Source organism: Mastigoproctus giganteus, chromosome 8 (assembly GCF_048544385.1).
Source record: "Mastigoproctus giganteus isolate SK-2022 chromosome 8, ASM4854438v1, whole genome shotgun sequence".
Classification (NCBI taxonomy): Eukaryota; Metazoa; Arthropoda; class Arachnida; order Uropygi; family Thelyphonidae; genus Mastigoproctus; species Mastigoproctus giganteus.
This window is the reverse complement of record NC_143582.1, coordinates 66,240,832-66,259,538: the sequence shown is the minus strand read 5'-3', so window position 1 is coordinate 66,259,538 and position 18,707 is coordinate 66,240,832. Positions and strand designations below refer to the sequence as shown.

At 38.6% G+C, this 18,707-nt stretch overlaps 1 protein-coding gene across 1 annotated transcript in view; it reads left to right on the top strand.

Annotated features, from left to right (window-relative positions):
- The window catches only part of LOC150081587 (netrin receptor UNC5C-like), a 383,853-nt gene that overhangs the window by 164,931 nt on the left and 200,215 nt on the right, over positions 1 to 18,707 (top strand). The gene's annotated exons all lie outside the window — the stretch shown is intronic.

The window sequence follows — 18,707 nt, the reverse complement described above, 5'->3', positions numbered from 1 at the left end:
CTTGAACCATTAATCGTTCATTAATCTTGAACCATTAATCTTGAACCTAAATACATTAATCGTATTTAGTAGTCACGGGTTCACTCAAACAGTGCGTGCTACTGCACTCTCGCTCATAACCACTCGGCTACGTCATCAGTATGAGAGTAATTCCTAAAGGCCGATTTCAGTCGGGACCATGGGGGGGGATATGGGGTTCCTCCAGCCAGAGCTGGAACTCATCCCATAAGACACACTTTTACAGTCATAATGCACTGATGAAAATCATATTCGGACCATACGAATTCTGTGTGCTATGACCAGAGTGGTCGATTCACCAAGGAACTCCCAATCAACTATCTTCCCACATCCTTGCAAATCAGTCTGGAATACGATTCCTTGACGCCTCGTGGCTTTCATTTTCTTAGCGCTTATCTTAAATAATCCAAACCAAAATCCTTTGGCTTGAAGGTTGCTGACCACAACTTGAGATGGAACTGCGCTGTGCTAAACTGTCCTAGAGCCCTATGTCACTCTGTCCTAGAGCCCCGATGCATATTAGATTTTTTTTTTGGTCCGCAGCTTTTGCCATAATTTTCTTTAGACATTTAAGAAACTTTTGGAGGTCGTGGACTTTACATCTACTGTATCCCTCATCCTCTGCCATTTTGTACTACCCTGGCTTCGAACATTCTGTAATGGAGCTCATGTTGATATTTATTGAAATAAATTGAGTTCTCCATACGTTGCCGAATTTAACTACTGTACAGATTTGCGTCGCTTACTGAGTTGGAATTGTTTTAAATGTTTTTTTTTTTTTTTTTAATATTATTATAAAAATACGTTGAAAGAAGGTGTCTTCAATTCTTTGTCAGAATTTTTGATGCTAACATTACCAACCGAATTCTGATATAACTGTTGGTAGAATCACATAAGATTTTTGGTTAAAACACCACCTTAATAAAAAGCAATAATTGTTGATTCACTGGTAATTGTTTTAGAATATCACGGTAATGTTCACATAAAAGTTTTTGATTATAAATTAAAAACTGCTTGAGGGGATTTTTTGGAAAAAAAAAAAAAAAAAATCATATTCCCCCTACCCTAAACTATTTCCAGACACCATTTCGCTAAGTTTTGTGAACTCAAAAAAAAAAAAAAAAAAAAAAACACTCAGTTTTTAAATTGCCCGTACCTAATTTAAACAGAAAAGGGGATTGATTTTGAGTCGTCATCAACCATTTTCAATACGTTGCAGGATGAAGGCCTCTCCAGCAATTTGTGATTGCTGATTTTGAGTACATGAAGCTAAATAAGGCGATATTATTTTTTTTATATTTTAAAAACTGGTACATGATTTGATAGTGATATGGAAACGATTACAGCAGCGTCGTATAATGGAAACTGCTGAAATGTATGGGTAAAACATGAAAAAAAGCATTATGGATTTTCCAAGCGTTGACGTGTCATTTGGATAAGCTTCAGGTTTGTAAAGTGCTTTGACACTACAAAGCACTTTACAAACACTTTGAAAACTTTTAAAACATAATTTTCAACTCAGTACTAAGTTAGTGGTGAGGTTTCTCTTCCAAATTCATCTTCCTTGGAAAACTGCTCTTAAAATAGGTACAGTCCTGAACATAAGGGTTACAAATTCCGCACCTTGTCAACGGCTGTTGTAAAGAAATATATCCAATTATAAAAAGAAAAGTCACGTTTCGCTTTTCGTTGCAAATTCTTGTGGGATTTTGGTACATATTATCAGAAAGAGGTAAGAGTTTTTATTAGGAGTTGCTTAAAAAGAAGGATCTCGGACATTTTTTCCCCCTTTTTTTTTTTTGGCCAATGTGCATCAGTTGTACTCGTGCTTATAAATTCATCCTAGTTTCTAAGCGATCCTCTTGACAACTGAATAGTCAGGCGATGAGCCTTCCACAGCCTTTTCCCCAACTCCATTAGCTGTTCAATGTCATGTTGCCTTTACTAATACATACAAGTTCTCATTTAGCGTCGTCCCCGCCTCCTATACTTGACCACCATATTCTCCTCCTCTCCTCGCACAACTGCATTCCGGTTTAACATTTCTGCAATCTGTCTGCAATATCGATGATTATCCTGCGATCGTGGACACGGTTGTGCGATAATTAGATTGACCTATAATTCCGATGATGCTGAACTAACCACGATATTGAGCGGACGACGACAATCCCTTTCCTCGCAAAGGCTGACAACGTAACTTAGGGATTTAACTGAAATCCCTGTTATCCTCTCCCATTGTCAAACACATGAATACATGGATTTGTCCCATCTACTTAACCAAAAGCCCCTTTCGGATTCAGCTTTCACGCCTTTAATATTTATCGATAAGTAAACACTTTCTCTCGTTAAACTTTCTTTTAGCGCTCCTTCCCTAACTTCTCTACTGAAAGTGGCTGATTCAGCTTGATGTTATGAAACGAACAATCAACGAAATTTGTGCAGTGAATGAAATTTCCTAAAATACTGAAACCTAAATACCGCGCGTATCACTGAAATAGCGTGAGTGGGAATTGTTAACTTATCCTCATTCTCAAGTAATGCTTCTTTTCAGTACATATCTCAAGTTTTACAGTATTAAATCCAAACAGAGGTCTTTTGTGATATTAATGCTAATTCGCAGACGGAAATAGTTCCGGTCTGTAATGCCCTAGTATCAAGGGAACTGTACTCCCATCTGACATGTGTTTGTATGATTGGGAAGAGACACAGTTGGAGAATTATTAAAGCTCTAGTATTAACCATGCTTTAGGTAATGAGAGATAAGTCAGTCGGTTTGCAGATTGTCGATATTTCTACATGCATGTGTTTAGAGATGGAGAGCAGCATTATGGATGTTAATCCGCGCTATCCTCTTAATTACCGGGAGGGTCCGTTTTCCAGCTGTCTGTGTATCATTAGACAGTGCTGCTTTTACTACTCCACCGAATCAGTGGGGGGTTTGTGGTGGTGGGGAAGGAAAGGAGTCGAACTGTAGAGGCTACTGTGCTCATATATGTACCAGAAAGAGCGAGTTCTGATAGAATAGTCCGTCGTTCCACACGAATGGACCGCCGACGGAGCCCTTATGAGTCATCGTATGAATTCCGTTGCACACTCTGAGTTTTCGAATGATATCCCCGCCTCTGGCACGTGACCCTGACTAAGACGATCACTTATTCCTAAATGACTCTTCCACTTTTACAGCAATCCCTTTAATTTCACGGCAGGGCTCTGGACAGATGGCAATATGAAAAGCAGACACTCTTGATCAGCGCGAGAGAGGCAGCCTCCGTGCTGTGTAAACTGCGCGTGTATAGACAGTCATGCAAGACACTGGTGTTAATGAGAAAACTGACAACGGCAAAGTAAGGAAAAGAAGCGCAATGTCATTGTAAGTTGCACTAAGAGAAACTGTAATTCGATTGAAGCTTTCGCTGTTAATGGAATCATTCTGCACGAAATTTAGATATCTGCATCGCGCTCCATTCAGTAAATGATTTTCATAATATTATAAATGGCCACTTATCTGCACTGTAACAGTATTTTAGTAAAAATACTTTGTATTAAAAATGTATAAAAACGATTTAGTTACTCTGCTGTATAATTAAACTAGTTATCATACTTAACTGATATTAATTATTCAATTTGTGTTTGAGTTGTCCTAACTTTAACAGTTACGACGCCATAACGGTTATCTCAACTTTTATTAGAACAGTTATGTGAACTTGAGCAGTTTTGTAGTAACTGTTAGTTTTCATGCATAACTGTGTACTAGTTTGTATTTGTATAGTTAGCATTCATGATGAATAACTTTGTATATCACTCTCATTTTAGTTATTGAATTAGTTATATAAATTTATTCGTTATGAGCGATTATAGATAACTTATAGATAAGTTATTATATAACCAATAGTTTACCCTTATAACTGATATTTTTTATTAATTATATAGCTCATGATAAACTCCTGTCCGATCCTTGGTAACTTTTAAAACCCATATGTTTAACATTTTTTCCTGGCGATTGACTGCAACTTCTCTTTGGTTATCTGACCACAATACACAATGAAAGTAGGTTCGTCCGCTCTGGATTCGTGTAAGATAAAGAGGCCTCTAGGGAAACGGGGGATGCAATAACCGCCCAAGACGGGAAGGGGGAGGGAGAATAGTATCATCTACCACTACCATAAAGTAAGTTTCATCTGTAAAGTGAGCTTATCCGTGTAGCCTAGTATCTACGGAGCAATGTCGCAAAAGTCAAGAGCCGTATTACAGCTGGTTATTTGCATGGTAAGTAGCACGAGCAGATTGGATCGACCATGTTCAGGGTCGCTCAAAGAATGAGATAAGAAGAGAAATATTACGGGATCTTGTGCCCTCTTGAATGAGAAGTCATATCTCTTTCTCACTCGGGGCAAGTTCAGGCTGTTTCGCGGGACTGATATCATCAAAGTATGACAAGATTCTGAAGGCGCTCTTATTCTTCTTCCCCCACCACATCCCCTATGCTTCCACCATTAGCGATGCTAGCCGAATAGTCATACTATTCCATGAAAGATCTGATAGCATTTCCTTCTAATAACAAATTTTAAATACGATTGGTTACTGCATAACTTTTATCTTATTATTCTTTTGTGTAGCATTGATATTATGCTTATTCCAGTAATTATAGTTTGATAGTTAGCCAGTTTCGCTATTTTGTTAATCTGCATCGTTTTCTGAACATCTGATTTTTGGGAACGTAACGAGTTGATTACAACATACGCACGCGCGCGCACGCACCATTTACGAAAAGTTTCGATGAGTTAATGAATTGTACAGAAAACCATTAAGAAATTTAAAAACAAGACGTAGTTAACATATTAAGAAGTACTATTAAAGTTAACAAAGGCCGCATTGCATCGGTTGCATTGGAAGCTCCAGGAATACTAAAAAGTCGGGTTTTTTAGCTCATAAGAAACTAATTTTCTAATTCGCCGGCATAAAGCAAGAATATTCTTCTTCTGTCTCAGATGCTAACCGGTGTAATTGACGCCCCAGTCTTCATGGAGTTATTTCTACTCCACGTGCAGGACGCAGTAATGGCAACTCCTACTTACCGTTGCATTCTACACTATCCAACTTCTGCTGTCTGAAGAACTTCTTTCCGAACAATTTATTCGTTCGGAAAGAAGTCCTTCCCCCCTCTGTTCTCTGCCCCTTTTATCCTACCCTCTTCCTCGCTCTCCATTATCTCCTTTCCAATATTTTTTTTTCTAGGCTCTCCTTGGATGCCTTGTCTACACCAGGACCCTGCCAGAGCTTTCTTCTCTCCTAATGTGTCCTGGCCCGCCTCCCCGGGGTGGTGATGGAAACTGGGAGTGTTAGTGACTCTCCACAGGCTCCCAGGCTAAGTGGCCAGAGAAACAACACAACCCACACTAATGCTTCACAAAAACACACACCCTTTCCTTATGCAGAGTATTGTATTCTATACAGAGTAAAAATGCGGAGTTGGGGGAGAATCCCAGTGCCGCCAGACAAAAAAACTCTATGTCACTATGATTGATATCTAATCAGGAAATGACCTATGTAATTATTTACCTGCGCTGCGTTTACATAGGGCACTGAAGGCGCTGAATCTCTTTAAAAGTTACAGCAGTCAGTTACAGGCTCCGCAAAAACGATAAGTGCTTGCCTTTTATTTACATGATTGTTATTTTATATTGTACTTAATACGTAGTCATATAGTTATATTTACGCTGGTTATTTTTTATTTTTAATTTAGATAAAGAGTTTTTGTGGATTTTACTTACGATAGGTAAAACCGTTATTTCGTTCCATTTTTCTAGCCATTGTTTTTGGATATAGTGGTAGGGAATTCAAATTTTTTAATTGAGGTAGCTAGGTAGCTCTAACGCATAATTATATAGTAATACGCTTCACTGTTTCTATTTAATAGTTTCTATTCAAATACTATTGATATTTAATTTATTGATTTTATTAATTTAAACTACCATGCCCCAGACTAGAGCAGCAAAGCAACGGGCACAAAGTGGCAGGAGTGCTGTGACTCGGGGGAGAACTGAGGGGGGCAATTCTCCAACGCATCACAGCCTAAAAAAATGTGCAACTTGTGAAATGTTTGCCGAACTCTCTGGAACGGAACATGATATTGCCATGGGGGATGTCTTTGTGTGTGCGCGATGTAAGGAGTGTAAGGAAATCAGGCGACAACTCAGCGTTGTTATGGGCCTATATGAGAGTTTGAAGGACAGGGTGGATGCCCTCGAAAGATCTAAATTGAGGGGCCCATCAGTTTCTCAGCTGCCCACATCAACGCCAGAGCTTGCACTTGGTCATCACGCAACACAGCGGCAACCCCTAAGGCAGAATGCGCTGGTCCCACAGGAACTAGTTGTTATAGGTGACTCTATTGTCAGGGAAACGGGGAACATGCTTTGTAAAAAAGATAGGTGGAACAGGACCAGGGTATGTCTGCCAGGGGCAAAGGTTGATGACGTTGTAGAGCGGATATCATCTTTTAAGGGCACAAAAGGTGATATAGTTGTACACGTTGGCACTAATGATATTAAGAGTAGGAGACCGGCAGAATTACTCAACAAGTACAGGTCACTGTTGAAAAAAAGCCGTGAAATAGGGTTGAATTTGAAAGTGTCTGCAATTCTGCCCAGACACGATAGGAGGGAGTACATAATGAGAGCCTTGTCGATCAATTCGGCCCTGGAAAGATTGTGCAAGGCTCAAGGGGTAGAATTTTTTTTCAGCCTGGACTGTACTTGTTAACAGGAGAGATTGCTTCTACAGGGATGGGATACACTTAAATAGAAAGGGTGCAAGAATATTTGCTGATGCTATGGAGGCAGTGTTAGGTGGGTCGGAAAACTGCTAGTTTGGGGGGATACAAAGACTAATAGTTTAACAGTAACCGCAGGCAGAGGTGAAGGTGATTCTTGCACAACTTCTATTAGAATAAGAAGCGACCTGGAGCGAGGGGTGTTGGGGGTTTCAGGGACGGATGGCAGTCATCATGGAATAGTTGGGTATATGGGATGTGTTAGGGTAACAAGGAATAGGCATAGGAGCATGTATGCTTGCATGTATACCAATGCTAGAAGTATAGTAAATAAATTTGATGAATTTGAAGTGTTGGTCAAGACATCAAAGGCGGATATTGTTGGGATATCAGAGACATGGTGTCACAAAGATATAAGGAATGCAGAACTGGAATTTGGGGAGTACAATGTGTACAGAAAGGATAGACAGGACAGAAAGGGAGGGGGTGTTATGCTGTTAATTAAGAAAAACATAAAATCAAAGGAAGTGCACCCAGTTAATATAGATGAACAGTGCTCTGTTGAGTCAGTTTGGTGTGAGATAAGCACTGCGAAAGGAAAAGTAAGAGTAGGAGTGTGTTATAGGCCTAATGACTTGAATGAGAACTTCACTGGAACTTGTGGGTTGGTCACTCACACACTAGTCAGACTTTTGTGGATTTATTGGATGATTGTTTTCTGCAGCAGCATGTTCGAGAGGCAACCAGAGAAAGTAACACTCTTGATCTGGTTATCAGCAGTGATCATTCGTGTATTAAGAATTTGCAGATAAAGGAACCACTAGGTGGCAGTGATCACAATGTGCTGAAGTGGGATTTACTCAAAGAGGTAACTACCGTCAGGGGTAAAGGAAAGGGTTTTTGCTTCCGTAAAGGGGAGTACAGTGGTCTCAGACAGTTTTTAAGTTCTGTACAGTGGGATCAACTGACGATGTTACAAACAGTAAATTCTAAGTGGGAAGCATTCAAAGAATTAATCGTGGAAGCTACTAGACTTTATATACCGATTAAGAAATATCGTTCAAGGTTTAGGCCTAAATGGTTATCAAATGAACTAATGAGACTCGTGACAGAGAAGAAAAATGCATGGGATGCATATAAATTATCAGGTGACGCAGAAGCCTGTGTCAGATATAAGCTAGTCTGTAATCAAGTCACAAAGGAGGTTCGGCAGGCGAAGGCGGATTACGAGAAATCTTTGGCAAAAGATGCTAAGAAAAACAGCAAGGATTTCTTTACTTATATAAACTCTAAGAGGAAGGGGATGAATCTGATTGGTCCACTTGACATCGATGGTTCGACTGTTGATGATCCTGCTCAGATAGCAAACAAACTGAATGAGTATTTTGCATCTACATTCACACGTGAGGAATTATTACAATTTGAAAATGGAAGAAGGTTATCAAATTGTAGAAGTGTGCTTAATGATTTTGTAATAACTGAGAGCAAAGTGGAGGAGAAATTGTTGAAGTTAAACACAAGAAAGGCACCTGGGGTGGATGGGATCTATCCAGTTATTTTAAAGGAGGCGGCAAAGCAACTAAGCAAACCCTTAGCCATAATTATGAGAGCATCCTTGGACTCAGTTGAGGTTCCCACGGACTGGAGATGTGCAAATGTGTCCTCAATTCACAAAGGTGGATCGAAGGGTGACACGAGTAATTACAGACCAGTTAGTTTAACTTCTGTTCCGGGTAAAATAATGGAGTCGCTGGTTAAAGATGCATTGCAGGATCATCTAGACAAGACTGCAGCAATAATTCAGACACAGCATGGGTTTGTTAAGGGAAAGTCTTGTCTGACAAATTTGATTGGTTATTATGATGTGGTCACAAAGGAACTGGATGCAAAAAATAATTTTGATATCATATACAGTACTTGGATTTCAGGAAAGCTTTTGACACTGTTGCGCATGGAAGACTACTGTACAAATTGGAGCAGAATGGTATTAAGGGTAAGTTGCTACAATGGATAAAAGGATGGTTAAGTGGGAGAAGACAGAGGGTGGTAATCAATGGGTGCTGCTCTTCGTGGACTAATGTTATTAGTGGAGTCCCACAGGGTTCGGTGTTGGGTCCACTGTTATTTTGTGTATTTATCAATGATATTGATGAAGGTATATCAGGCTTAATGTCGAAGTTTGCAGATGACACAAAGGTTGGCAGGGTTGTTAATGACAGTAATGGCAGTGTGCTACTGCAACAGGATCTAGATAATTTGGGCAGATGGGCTAAGAAGTGGCAACTGAAGTTCAACCTTGACAAATGCAAAGTACTGCATATGGGTAGAAGTAACCCCAGAGAAACGTACCAACTGTGTGGTACTACACTTAAGGTGGTAGAAAATGAAAAAGACCTGGGAGTAATTGTGCAGTCAGATATGAAGTTTTCTGATCAGTGCAGACAGTCTGCTAGGGCGGGTCATGGGGTTTTGTCAATGATATATAGGAATTTTGCTAGCAGGGAGAAGGAGGTGATTGTCCCTCTGTATAAGGCAATGGTCAGGCCACGCCTTGAGTACTGCGTACAGGTCTGGAGGCCTCATTTTAGGAAGGATGTAGATTTGCTTGAGCGTGTACAGAGAAGAGCAACACGATTGGTGAGGGGAATGAAGTTATTCTCTTACCAAGAGAGGCTTAAGTTCTGCAAATTGCAGTGGCTGGAGACTAGGCACCTGCGCGGTGATCTGATTGAGGTCTATAAGGCCTTGAATGGGTTGAGCACGCTGAATTCTGATGGGATCCTTCCACTTGTTCAGATTACCAACCTACGGGGACATTAGTTCAAATTAAGAAAGGACAGATGTAGAATAGATGTGCGGAAATTTGCCTTTAGCCAGCGGGTGGTTAATTGCTGGAACAAACTTCCATCTGTCGTTGTGGAAGTTGACAGGTTAAATAAATTTAAGGAGGAACTGGACAGGCATTTGGAGGGAATGGTGTGATTTTTTTTTTTTTTTTTTTTTTTTGGCTGATGCTGCATAAGCTCCTACACTTGCTTTCTTGCATCATGTGCCACTACTACTACTACTTAGGAAAAGGCCTTTTTCTTCGAATTTTATAATGCATGAGGAATATTGTTGCATCCAAAGAGCAGGACTAAAATATTTCACTGAAATATTTACAAACTATACAAAATTTTACAAAATACTAAATTACTGTATTTACAAATATATAATATTCATTAATATACAAAAAACGTTACAATGGAACATCAAACGTTAGACGGAGAAGCACGTGCATGAGGTTGTGAACGTTATGGAGGCAGTTGTCAATAATTAATTCCATTTGTAGTGACGTAATTACCTCGCTCTCTTCTCCCATTGGCTCGAATAAATATCACTAGGAGGAAAACGTTTTTAATGTATATAGTGATATAACATTGAGGAACGATTTCTTTCGTCAATGAAAATGTGTAACCTTGATAATGGCGAGTGACTGACAGGTGCACGCTATCCTCAACTGTGTCATGGAAACCTTGTTCTGCCTGCAAATTGGAAGATACAGAATTCCATTACTAAAACCCAAAAGAAAAGCTAAATGTATAAAAGTATTTTCCACAATGAATGGAGAAAAGATTGGCAACTCTTGCTCTCAAGAAAGCTCAAGCCCCGGTTGCAGTGCAGAGTGATATGTGCATGGATATTTCTAATCGGCTTTATTTATACCGGTTACTCGCTTTTAGCATTTTTAAATACTTTTGTTGAACGGACTGTTAGGGCTGGTATTTGAGTCCAACTCGGTAGCGGATTCAAAACCCACACACCTCTGCAATAGTTTGTTTATTGGTTTTATGGCTCCTCTGCAATAGATAAATACCATTGTGTTCAGTACTAATATAGACCTCTTCAGAACATGACGAAGAAAGTTTCTTTGAAAGAGATTTCTCATAATGTTTAGTGGCAGAAAACTATACCATTTTAATGTTCTTTGTGGCAGTTGATTCATAAATTTTCTTGATTTGCCGACGATAATCCGAACTAAATTATGATGATATGTTCTTTCTGATGCCAGCTGCAGCTAAGTGGTAGTGTTAAGTACATTTATATGCAAATTGGTGCTGCATTTGTGAGTAACAACCTAAAAACTACAGTATAAAATCAACTGACTCAGAATTGTGCCGAAAATAGCCCGTATGCATTAGTACAAAGTTACAGATTGTCTTAAAGTATTTCCTTATTCATTGGTAATAATTAAGTAATCCAAATCCATAGTTTGTAATCAAGGAAGCGCAATTCAGTGTAAGACTAGATTATCTTTTTCTTCGTTGAGATACGGGTTACGGTCTCAACTTTCTTTTAAGTGTTGAAGATCTTCAACACTTAAAAGCGAAAGTTTTAAGTGCCTGGTTTATGTGAGTACGAACGTAGTGTGAAAGAATGCGATTCCCTGGCCCACCGTAAGATTGACAGATCAGTGAAAATTTGTCAACTGTCTTTTTTTTTTTTTTTTGTAACTCGCCTCTTCGTTCCTGTTACGCTTCTTCCATAAAACTTCAAAGTACTTTTTTTTTTGCGGCGCATGCACGCCTAAACAAAAGAATCTTCGGTACGCTGACGACGACAGTAAGGAGCATTTAGCCTACGTTACAATACATGTTGGTCGTATTGTCGCAGGACACAAGCGATTACCGTAGAACGAAGTTTATGACAAAGTGCTATTGATTTGTGTAATGGAGATGTATGGGGGATAGACCTTCAGAGTGACGGCCAGCCGGGGATGCGATTTACAAAAGCGTCCCGCAGGATGTGAAGAGAGCGGAGGGTTAGCGGGGGAGGGGGCTACGGGCAGTGACGAGACAAGTTACGAGGCGGGGGAAGAACGCAACACAGAAAATAGGGGGGGGGGGAAACAGACTGCTAGCTTTGGTTTCTTCCGTGCAACAAAAAAAAAAAAAAAAAAGTAGGAAGAAATTATTGGATTCGGCAAACCCATAGAAATAACATTAAGCAGAGAACTAGAAATGGGGGAGGGGGGCGAAGGATAAAAACGGAACAAGATATCGACAATAAATCAAAGATTGACTGAGAACCATTATGAACCATTACTGATAGTTTCGGACTTAACAATAGGCAGCTTCTTCGTCTTTCTCCTCCAACTAGGTCATCACTTTCTAACATTCGATTAGTCCTCCTTACATTTATTTCCGGGGTTTCGTCATTTCTAAACATACAGCTTCCACACGAAAGTGGCATGATGTTCCATTTACTGTAAAACGGACGAAAAAGGAGTACTTCGGGTCTCGAAGGAGGAAAGAAATGATTTTCTAACAATCATTGTGCTGTTCACATTACAGAACCGACATGGAACTTTTTACCAACTTTTCACAACTAAAAAAAAAACTAGTTTATTAAGAATTTTATTTTTTACTTCTCAAAGAGGATGTTAAATTTTTTTTAGTTGATTATAGTTCAAGAAGTAATTGTCAAGATCAGCACAGTTGAATTTGAGAAAGTAGCAGAGGAAATCAGGGAGCATTAGCTGTTCACCAGTTTCGAAAGCTTCAAAAGATCCATGAGAACAGAAGTTGTATATAAATGAAATAAGTTTATCTGCCCGGTTTCCTTGACATGCTGAGTGACACTATGGTTGCTCCAAACCTATAATTCTACATTAAGATTTCAAATTTTGTAATACGATGTACTGAGTAATTATTTAGCATTTTTCTCCCTCTTACTAGGGAAACTTGGAAGCGCCGTATGAAGGCGCCAGTTCCTAGGGGTGGCGAAATGAACACGAAATGTTTCATTTTTGGGGAGGACAGAGCAGCATTTCATATTTGCATTCTGGAGCTAAAAAGTCGTGACAAGGCCCTTTTTCTTATCTTCCTCGACTTACATAATTATGAATACAGTATTTTGTGTTATCTTCTAATGTCCACATGGGTCCAAACTTTCATTCACCTCTTTCTTTTCTGACCTTTCTTGTTATTCCCATTAGTACACTGGCTATGGACGTAGTTCTTCTATAACTTGGGGAAAAGGCCTTGGTCCGTTTCTTATCTGGACAAGAAGAATTTTTCATAAAATTCATATTGTGGACAAATTAAATAAATAATTTTTCTGTTTATACTCCGGGACGACCAAACAGTCAGAGGAGTTAACAAGATAGACAGAATACAAGAAACAGCACCGTATTCAGCAGTCACGGGCTTGAACCCCGGTCACTCAAGGCACGTGTACTTATGCACCCGCGCGCCTGACCACTAGGCTACGGCGGCCATATTAGTTGATCTTATCCTGGTGAAACTCATAGTGTGCTAACCCCCCTCACTTTGGCAAGCAACCAGCGTAATCCATCCACAGCCCCACTCAAAACGAAAATCGCAAATCATTTTGCACCCCACTGTGCCTAGGTTCAAACTGAATTAGCCCTAAATATCAACCAAACTGGGTTTAGTTGATGTTTAGGGCATTTTAAAACTTTCTAGAAAATATAATTTAAAAACAGCATTTCTTTATTTGAACTAAACTCGTTTTCTGGTATCAAGCTTTTTCATAGCTCTAATATTGTGACTTTTAAATATATTGTCACCTGTGAAACCTACATTGTTGCATCGTCACAGTGGAAAGCTTGCTGCTAAATACAGGTACAGTCCTGGGTTTTGGTTGATGCAAGTCCAGAATTATTCACATAAAATAACTAATAGATATTTGTATTAACGGCTTTCAAGTGTACGCTCACCATAAACCGATTTACATGTTGTGCGGGCTGTAAAACTCAGAATAGCTTATGAAGAAAACCCCTACACCTGAAATCGGTTAACAACACCCGCGAATGAAGAGGACTTACAAATTCCTCCAACTTTCGATGGGGTTGAAACCCAAACTTCTCTAAACGAGTGACAGAGCATGTATCTTGCCGCCTTAACTGCACGGAGAACAGGATATGTAGTATTATGTGCACTATGAACTTGTTAAAGTGCATTGTCCACACTCGCACTACGGATACAGAGCCAATATTTATAACAAGGAAATTAAAGCAACAGATGTAGTGTAGGGTAAGGAATTCTCGAACTGACTGTACCCACTCACATGATAACGGTTGTCTCAAGACTGATATACACCTAATTCTGTTTTTGCACGAACTTTTTTTACACGAATTTGATTTAACACGAATTCAAAATAAATAGTTCAATCTCTTTTTACACGAGTCATTTTGATTTAACACGATTTCTATGAATTTTTTTTACCTAAATTCTAAGAATTTTTTTTTTTATTTGTGGCATATTAGTATCATTTCTATATTGCACGCACCAATAGATTAGTGTGATTATCAGCTATTTATTAGTGTGATGGATTAGCTAGTGTGTGCGTTTTGAAATGCGTGCTTTTGTTTACCAATGTGTACGTCTAGGTATCTATGAATCATCAACGTTTTTATTGAATTTGGTGCACATCTACGGTATTCGTGCATTGTATCTTCGAAAGACATTTAGTAGTAAGCTCTATTTCAAAGTGAAAGAATCTTTAGTGAAATTTGTGCACATATAAATTTATTAATTTTGCCTATAGTCAATAAATTGTAAGTTTACAAATTTTTCATACTTTTTTTATTAACTATAACTGAGATATTTTTCGGCAGCCCTTATATAATGTCGAATAATTCGCCTATTACCAAAATGAAAAGGAAAGCGAGTTCCTTGGAACTTAAAATTCAAATTTTAGATCGTCTTGCAACTGGACAAGGGGCTACGTCTGTAGGAAAGCATTTTGGTGTACATGAAGCTACCGTAAGAACTATTAAGAAAAATGAAGCTGCAATTAGGAAGTCGGTATGTTCTGGAACAAAAGTAAGTGTTAATTCATCATCATATACAAGAGATATTGTCAAGGAAAAAATGGAAAAGGCTCTGGTAATATGGATAGAAGATCAGTCACAAAAAAGAGTACCAGTAGATGGAAATGCCATCAAGCAAACAGCACTAAGAATTTACAGACAGATTAAAGAAAAGAAGCCAAGCACTTCATCTCAAACAAAAAAGAGAAAGTTAAACAGAAAGTATGAATTTTCTGCGAGTACAGGTTGGATGATAGGGTTTCTTAAAAGGAATGCTCTTCCTAATATAAAAATTAAAGGTGAAACTGCATCTGCAGATGAACCGGCCACTAAAGTATTCCCGCAGGAACTTGCAAAAATTATTGAAGACCGAGGATACACTCCTGATCAAGTGTGGAATGCAGATGAAACTGGTTTCTTCTGGAAACGAATGCCGAACAGAACGTATGTAGCCAAATCGCAGAAAACTTCTGGTGGTTTTAAGGTAGCTAAGGATCGTGTGACCTTGTTATTTTCCTCCAGCGCTTCAGGAGATCGTATGTTGAAACCACTGCTGGTAAATCGAGCCCTAAACCCACGTTCAATGAAAGGTGTAGATTTCAATAAACTGCCTGTTCACTGGATGTCAAACAAGAAGGCCTGGGTGACAACTGCTATCTTTACAGAATGGTTCAACAAATGTTTCATCCCAGAAGTCAGATGTTATATGAATTTGAAAGGTCTCTAATTTAAAGTTCTTCTGATTTCTTGACAATGCACCCGGCCATCCTGTCTTGGAACACCCAAACATACAAATTTTATTTCTGCCACCTAATACTACATCTTTGATACAACCGCTAGACTAAGGTATAATTGCGACAATTAAAACATACTACGTAAAACGAACATTCCAACACGTTTTGGACAAACTGAATGATGAAACACTAACAGTCATTAATGTGTGGAAGAAATTCTCAATTATGGATTGTATCAATCAAGTTGGATTAGCGTTAACTGAATTAAAACCAGCAACTTTAAATGCGTGTTGGAAAGCGGTTTGGCCACAATGTGTTAAAAGCAAAGATCCCATCATCCCTAATACGACCGAATTTCCCAACATCATTACAATGGCACACAAAATTGGTGGAGAAGGATTCGATGATCTATCGTTTGAAGATATTGATGAATTGTTAACCGACAAAGCCCTAAGCGAAGATGAAATATTAGAGGTTGTCCTTGGGACTCCTTATCCCACAGAACGTAGTGATAATGAAGAAAATGATTCTGTTCTAAATGCAGATTTAATAAAAGAAGGTCTGGAACTGGCCAGAAAATTAGGTAATCATTTTTTCAAACATGACCCTAATGAAGAACGCGCTGGGAAGTTTCAACGTGAACTGAAGTTGTTGACAGTCTCTTACAGAGAATTATATAACGGCCTAACCAAAACACGAACACAACGATTAATAACTGAATTCGTTCGTAAAAACCGGTGAAACATCAGCACCAGAGGAGACTCGTGCTGATTTTTCTCAAGAGATCACAGATAGAATTTCATAATAGAGGAAGAAGACCATGTCCACAACATTTCTAGTGATATTCCAGTCGTATGCAAACGTATGCGCCGTTTATTATCAGAAAGTGAAAATGAATAAAATCTTGTTATGTGTAAAACAGATTTTTTTTGTTCATGAAGAATTTTTTTCATTTCATATGCATACAAATTTACTTTAATACATTTTCATTACATATTATTACATGTGTATTTTGTTGAAATAAAATAATAAGCTTAAAACGAATATTTTTATGTGTTTTTTTTTTTTTTTTTTTTTTTTTTTAATTATTTTTACTGATTTTTTAGATCCGGAACCAATCGTCTTTCCTTCCATAAATACAATGTCTTTTTTTACACGAATTTTTTTTACACGTATTTTTCAGGAACGTATCTATCGTGTAAAAACAGAATTAGGTGTATTGTGTTTTGAACTGCTTCGTTAATGTAGTTTAAATCCTCGCTTTCATGGCTCATTAATCACACCTTCGATTTGCACATCTTGTCATGTCTGCTGAATTGGAAATTTGCAAAACAATTAGTATATACTGCTTCATAAGCAAAATATCGTGCTACACTGTCCATTCTGAAGAATGTCTGTTTAAAGATTGCCCTCTTTCTTCCCTGTCATCTTTTAGTCATCGAAGGTTCATCGAAGAATCTCAGTGGGATAGCCACATCTCCAATACTAAGGATCACAAGTCGTCGTTTAGATGATTCTCTGAGATGGCGGGACGTTATTACCTGCCTCGCAGGCGGAAGTTGCATGTTGGCTTAATGTGTCACACAGTGTCTTCTCGGCACTATGAAAGCAGTTTCGGGAGACAGGCACCATTACAAAAAGAGCTGGTCAAGGACCACGTTAACCAGAACAGACTACTATCTGGCTCTAACATCATCAACTGTGTCTTAAGGTTGCTGCTGCCACAGGTGAAACATTTCCAACTACTGTGTTAAGAAGGCTCAATCCAAGTGGACTCTATGCAAGGAAGCCAATGGTTTGTATACCACTAACCCCAAACCACCACATAACTTGTCGAAACTGGTGCCATAAACAACTTGGAGCCCTGACAAATGGGGTACAGTTCTGTTCTGTTCTTTGAGTCTCATTTTAGCGTACAAACAGATTGTAGACGTTATTTCATCTGGAGACGACGAGGAATGTGGTACATCCCTCCAACATCAGAGATAGGGACACTTATGGTGGAGGCGGTGTTCTCATATGGAGCGAAATAATGATCAACGGCTGCACCCCTCTTCAGGTTTTTATTAGAGGCACCGTAACTGCGCAGAGGTGATCCTCGAACCCTATGAGCGATTTTTTAGAGTTGTGGTTGACCCAGATTTTCTATTCATGCACGACTGAAAAACTGATCCCCGAACCCTATGTGCGACTTTTTAGAGTTGTGTTTGGCCCAGATTTTCTTTTCATTCACGACAACGTCACTGCACATAGAGCTGAAGTGGTGGGAAAATATCTTTAAACTGAAGATATCCAGCGACTGCCGTGGCCATCACGATCACAGATTTAAATCTGATCTAGCATGTGTGCATTGCATGCCGACAATCAACTCCTGTCACTAAGCTAAGGTCTGCGCTAATGGAAGAATGAGATTTGTTGCCACAGAATCTTGTAGGCACCCTTATATCGAGCATGATTCACCGCTGTCAGGCCTGTTTAGCCTTTGGAGGGGATCATACGCTGTACTGACGTCGTGTGACCATATTTTCGAGCATCTTGTATCAACTTCTGTAATGTGACCTTTTTGGTAATTCATATACAACCCCTATAAATGTTCCTTATACATGTCCGGACTCGTTGTCTCTTCATTTATCGTTATGCTATGGAACACCACCATAACAAATTTTGGCCCGCTTCATCGCAAGCGACACCAGTTACTTCGTTTTCTACGTGTTCTGTTAATTTTGTTGAGCAACATATTTTATAACTTTGTTATAATAACTGCTTTCTATAACTTTATAAAAAAAGAAGTTATCATAAACAAAGTTTTAAAGCATATAATTTTGTTATAATAACTATTTAATAATGTTAATTTGTTATTGTCTTCCCAAATAGTTAACTTATTGTTCAAACAACAGAATTAAACACTTACTTTAATCATGATTGCATGATCTGAGAATATCAGCAATATTTTTATCAATAATTTACTGCATAGCTGTGATTGAACTGCTTTTTGTGTCTATGATCTTAAACCTCACCAGAATAACTGTGATAATAGTTTGGGAATACAACACATTATATGGTTAAGGTCTCCCGTAACTGAGCTACAGACCCCTCTTAGATTATGGTGAAACTTGATAGCCATTACAGTTTCAGTGGCTTGTATTATGTCGCTAATCGGTAACCAGACCATGGACGTCTCGTGACCTTAGTTGCCCACCCTTTTTCTGAAGAGCCTATCCAATAAGCTGTTTATTATTATTTTTATTATTATTAATATCTTAATTAATACATTTCTACTAAGAAATTAAAAATACATTTGTTGGAAGATGAAAGCACTAAATTCCTGTATGAAAGTCGATTGAAAGATAAACTCAAATCAGATGAA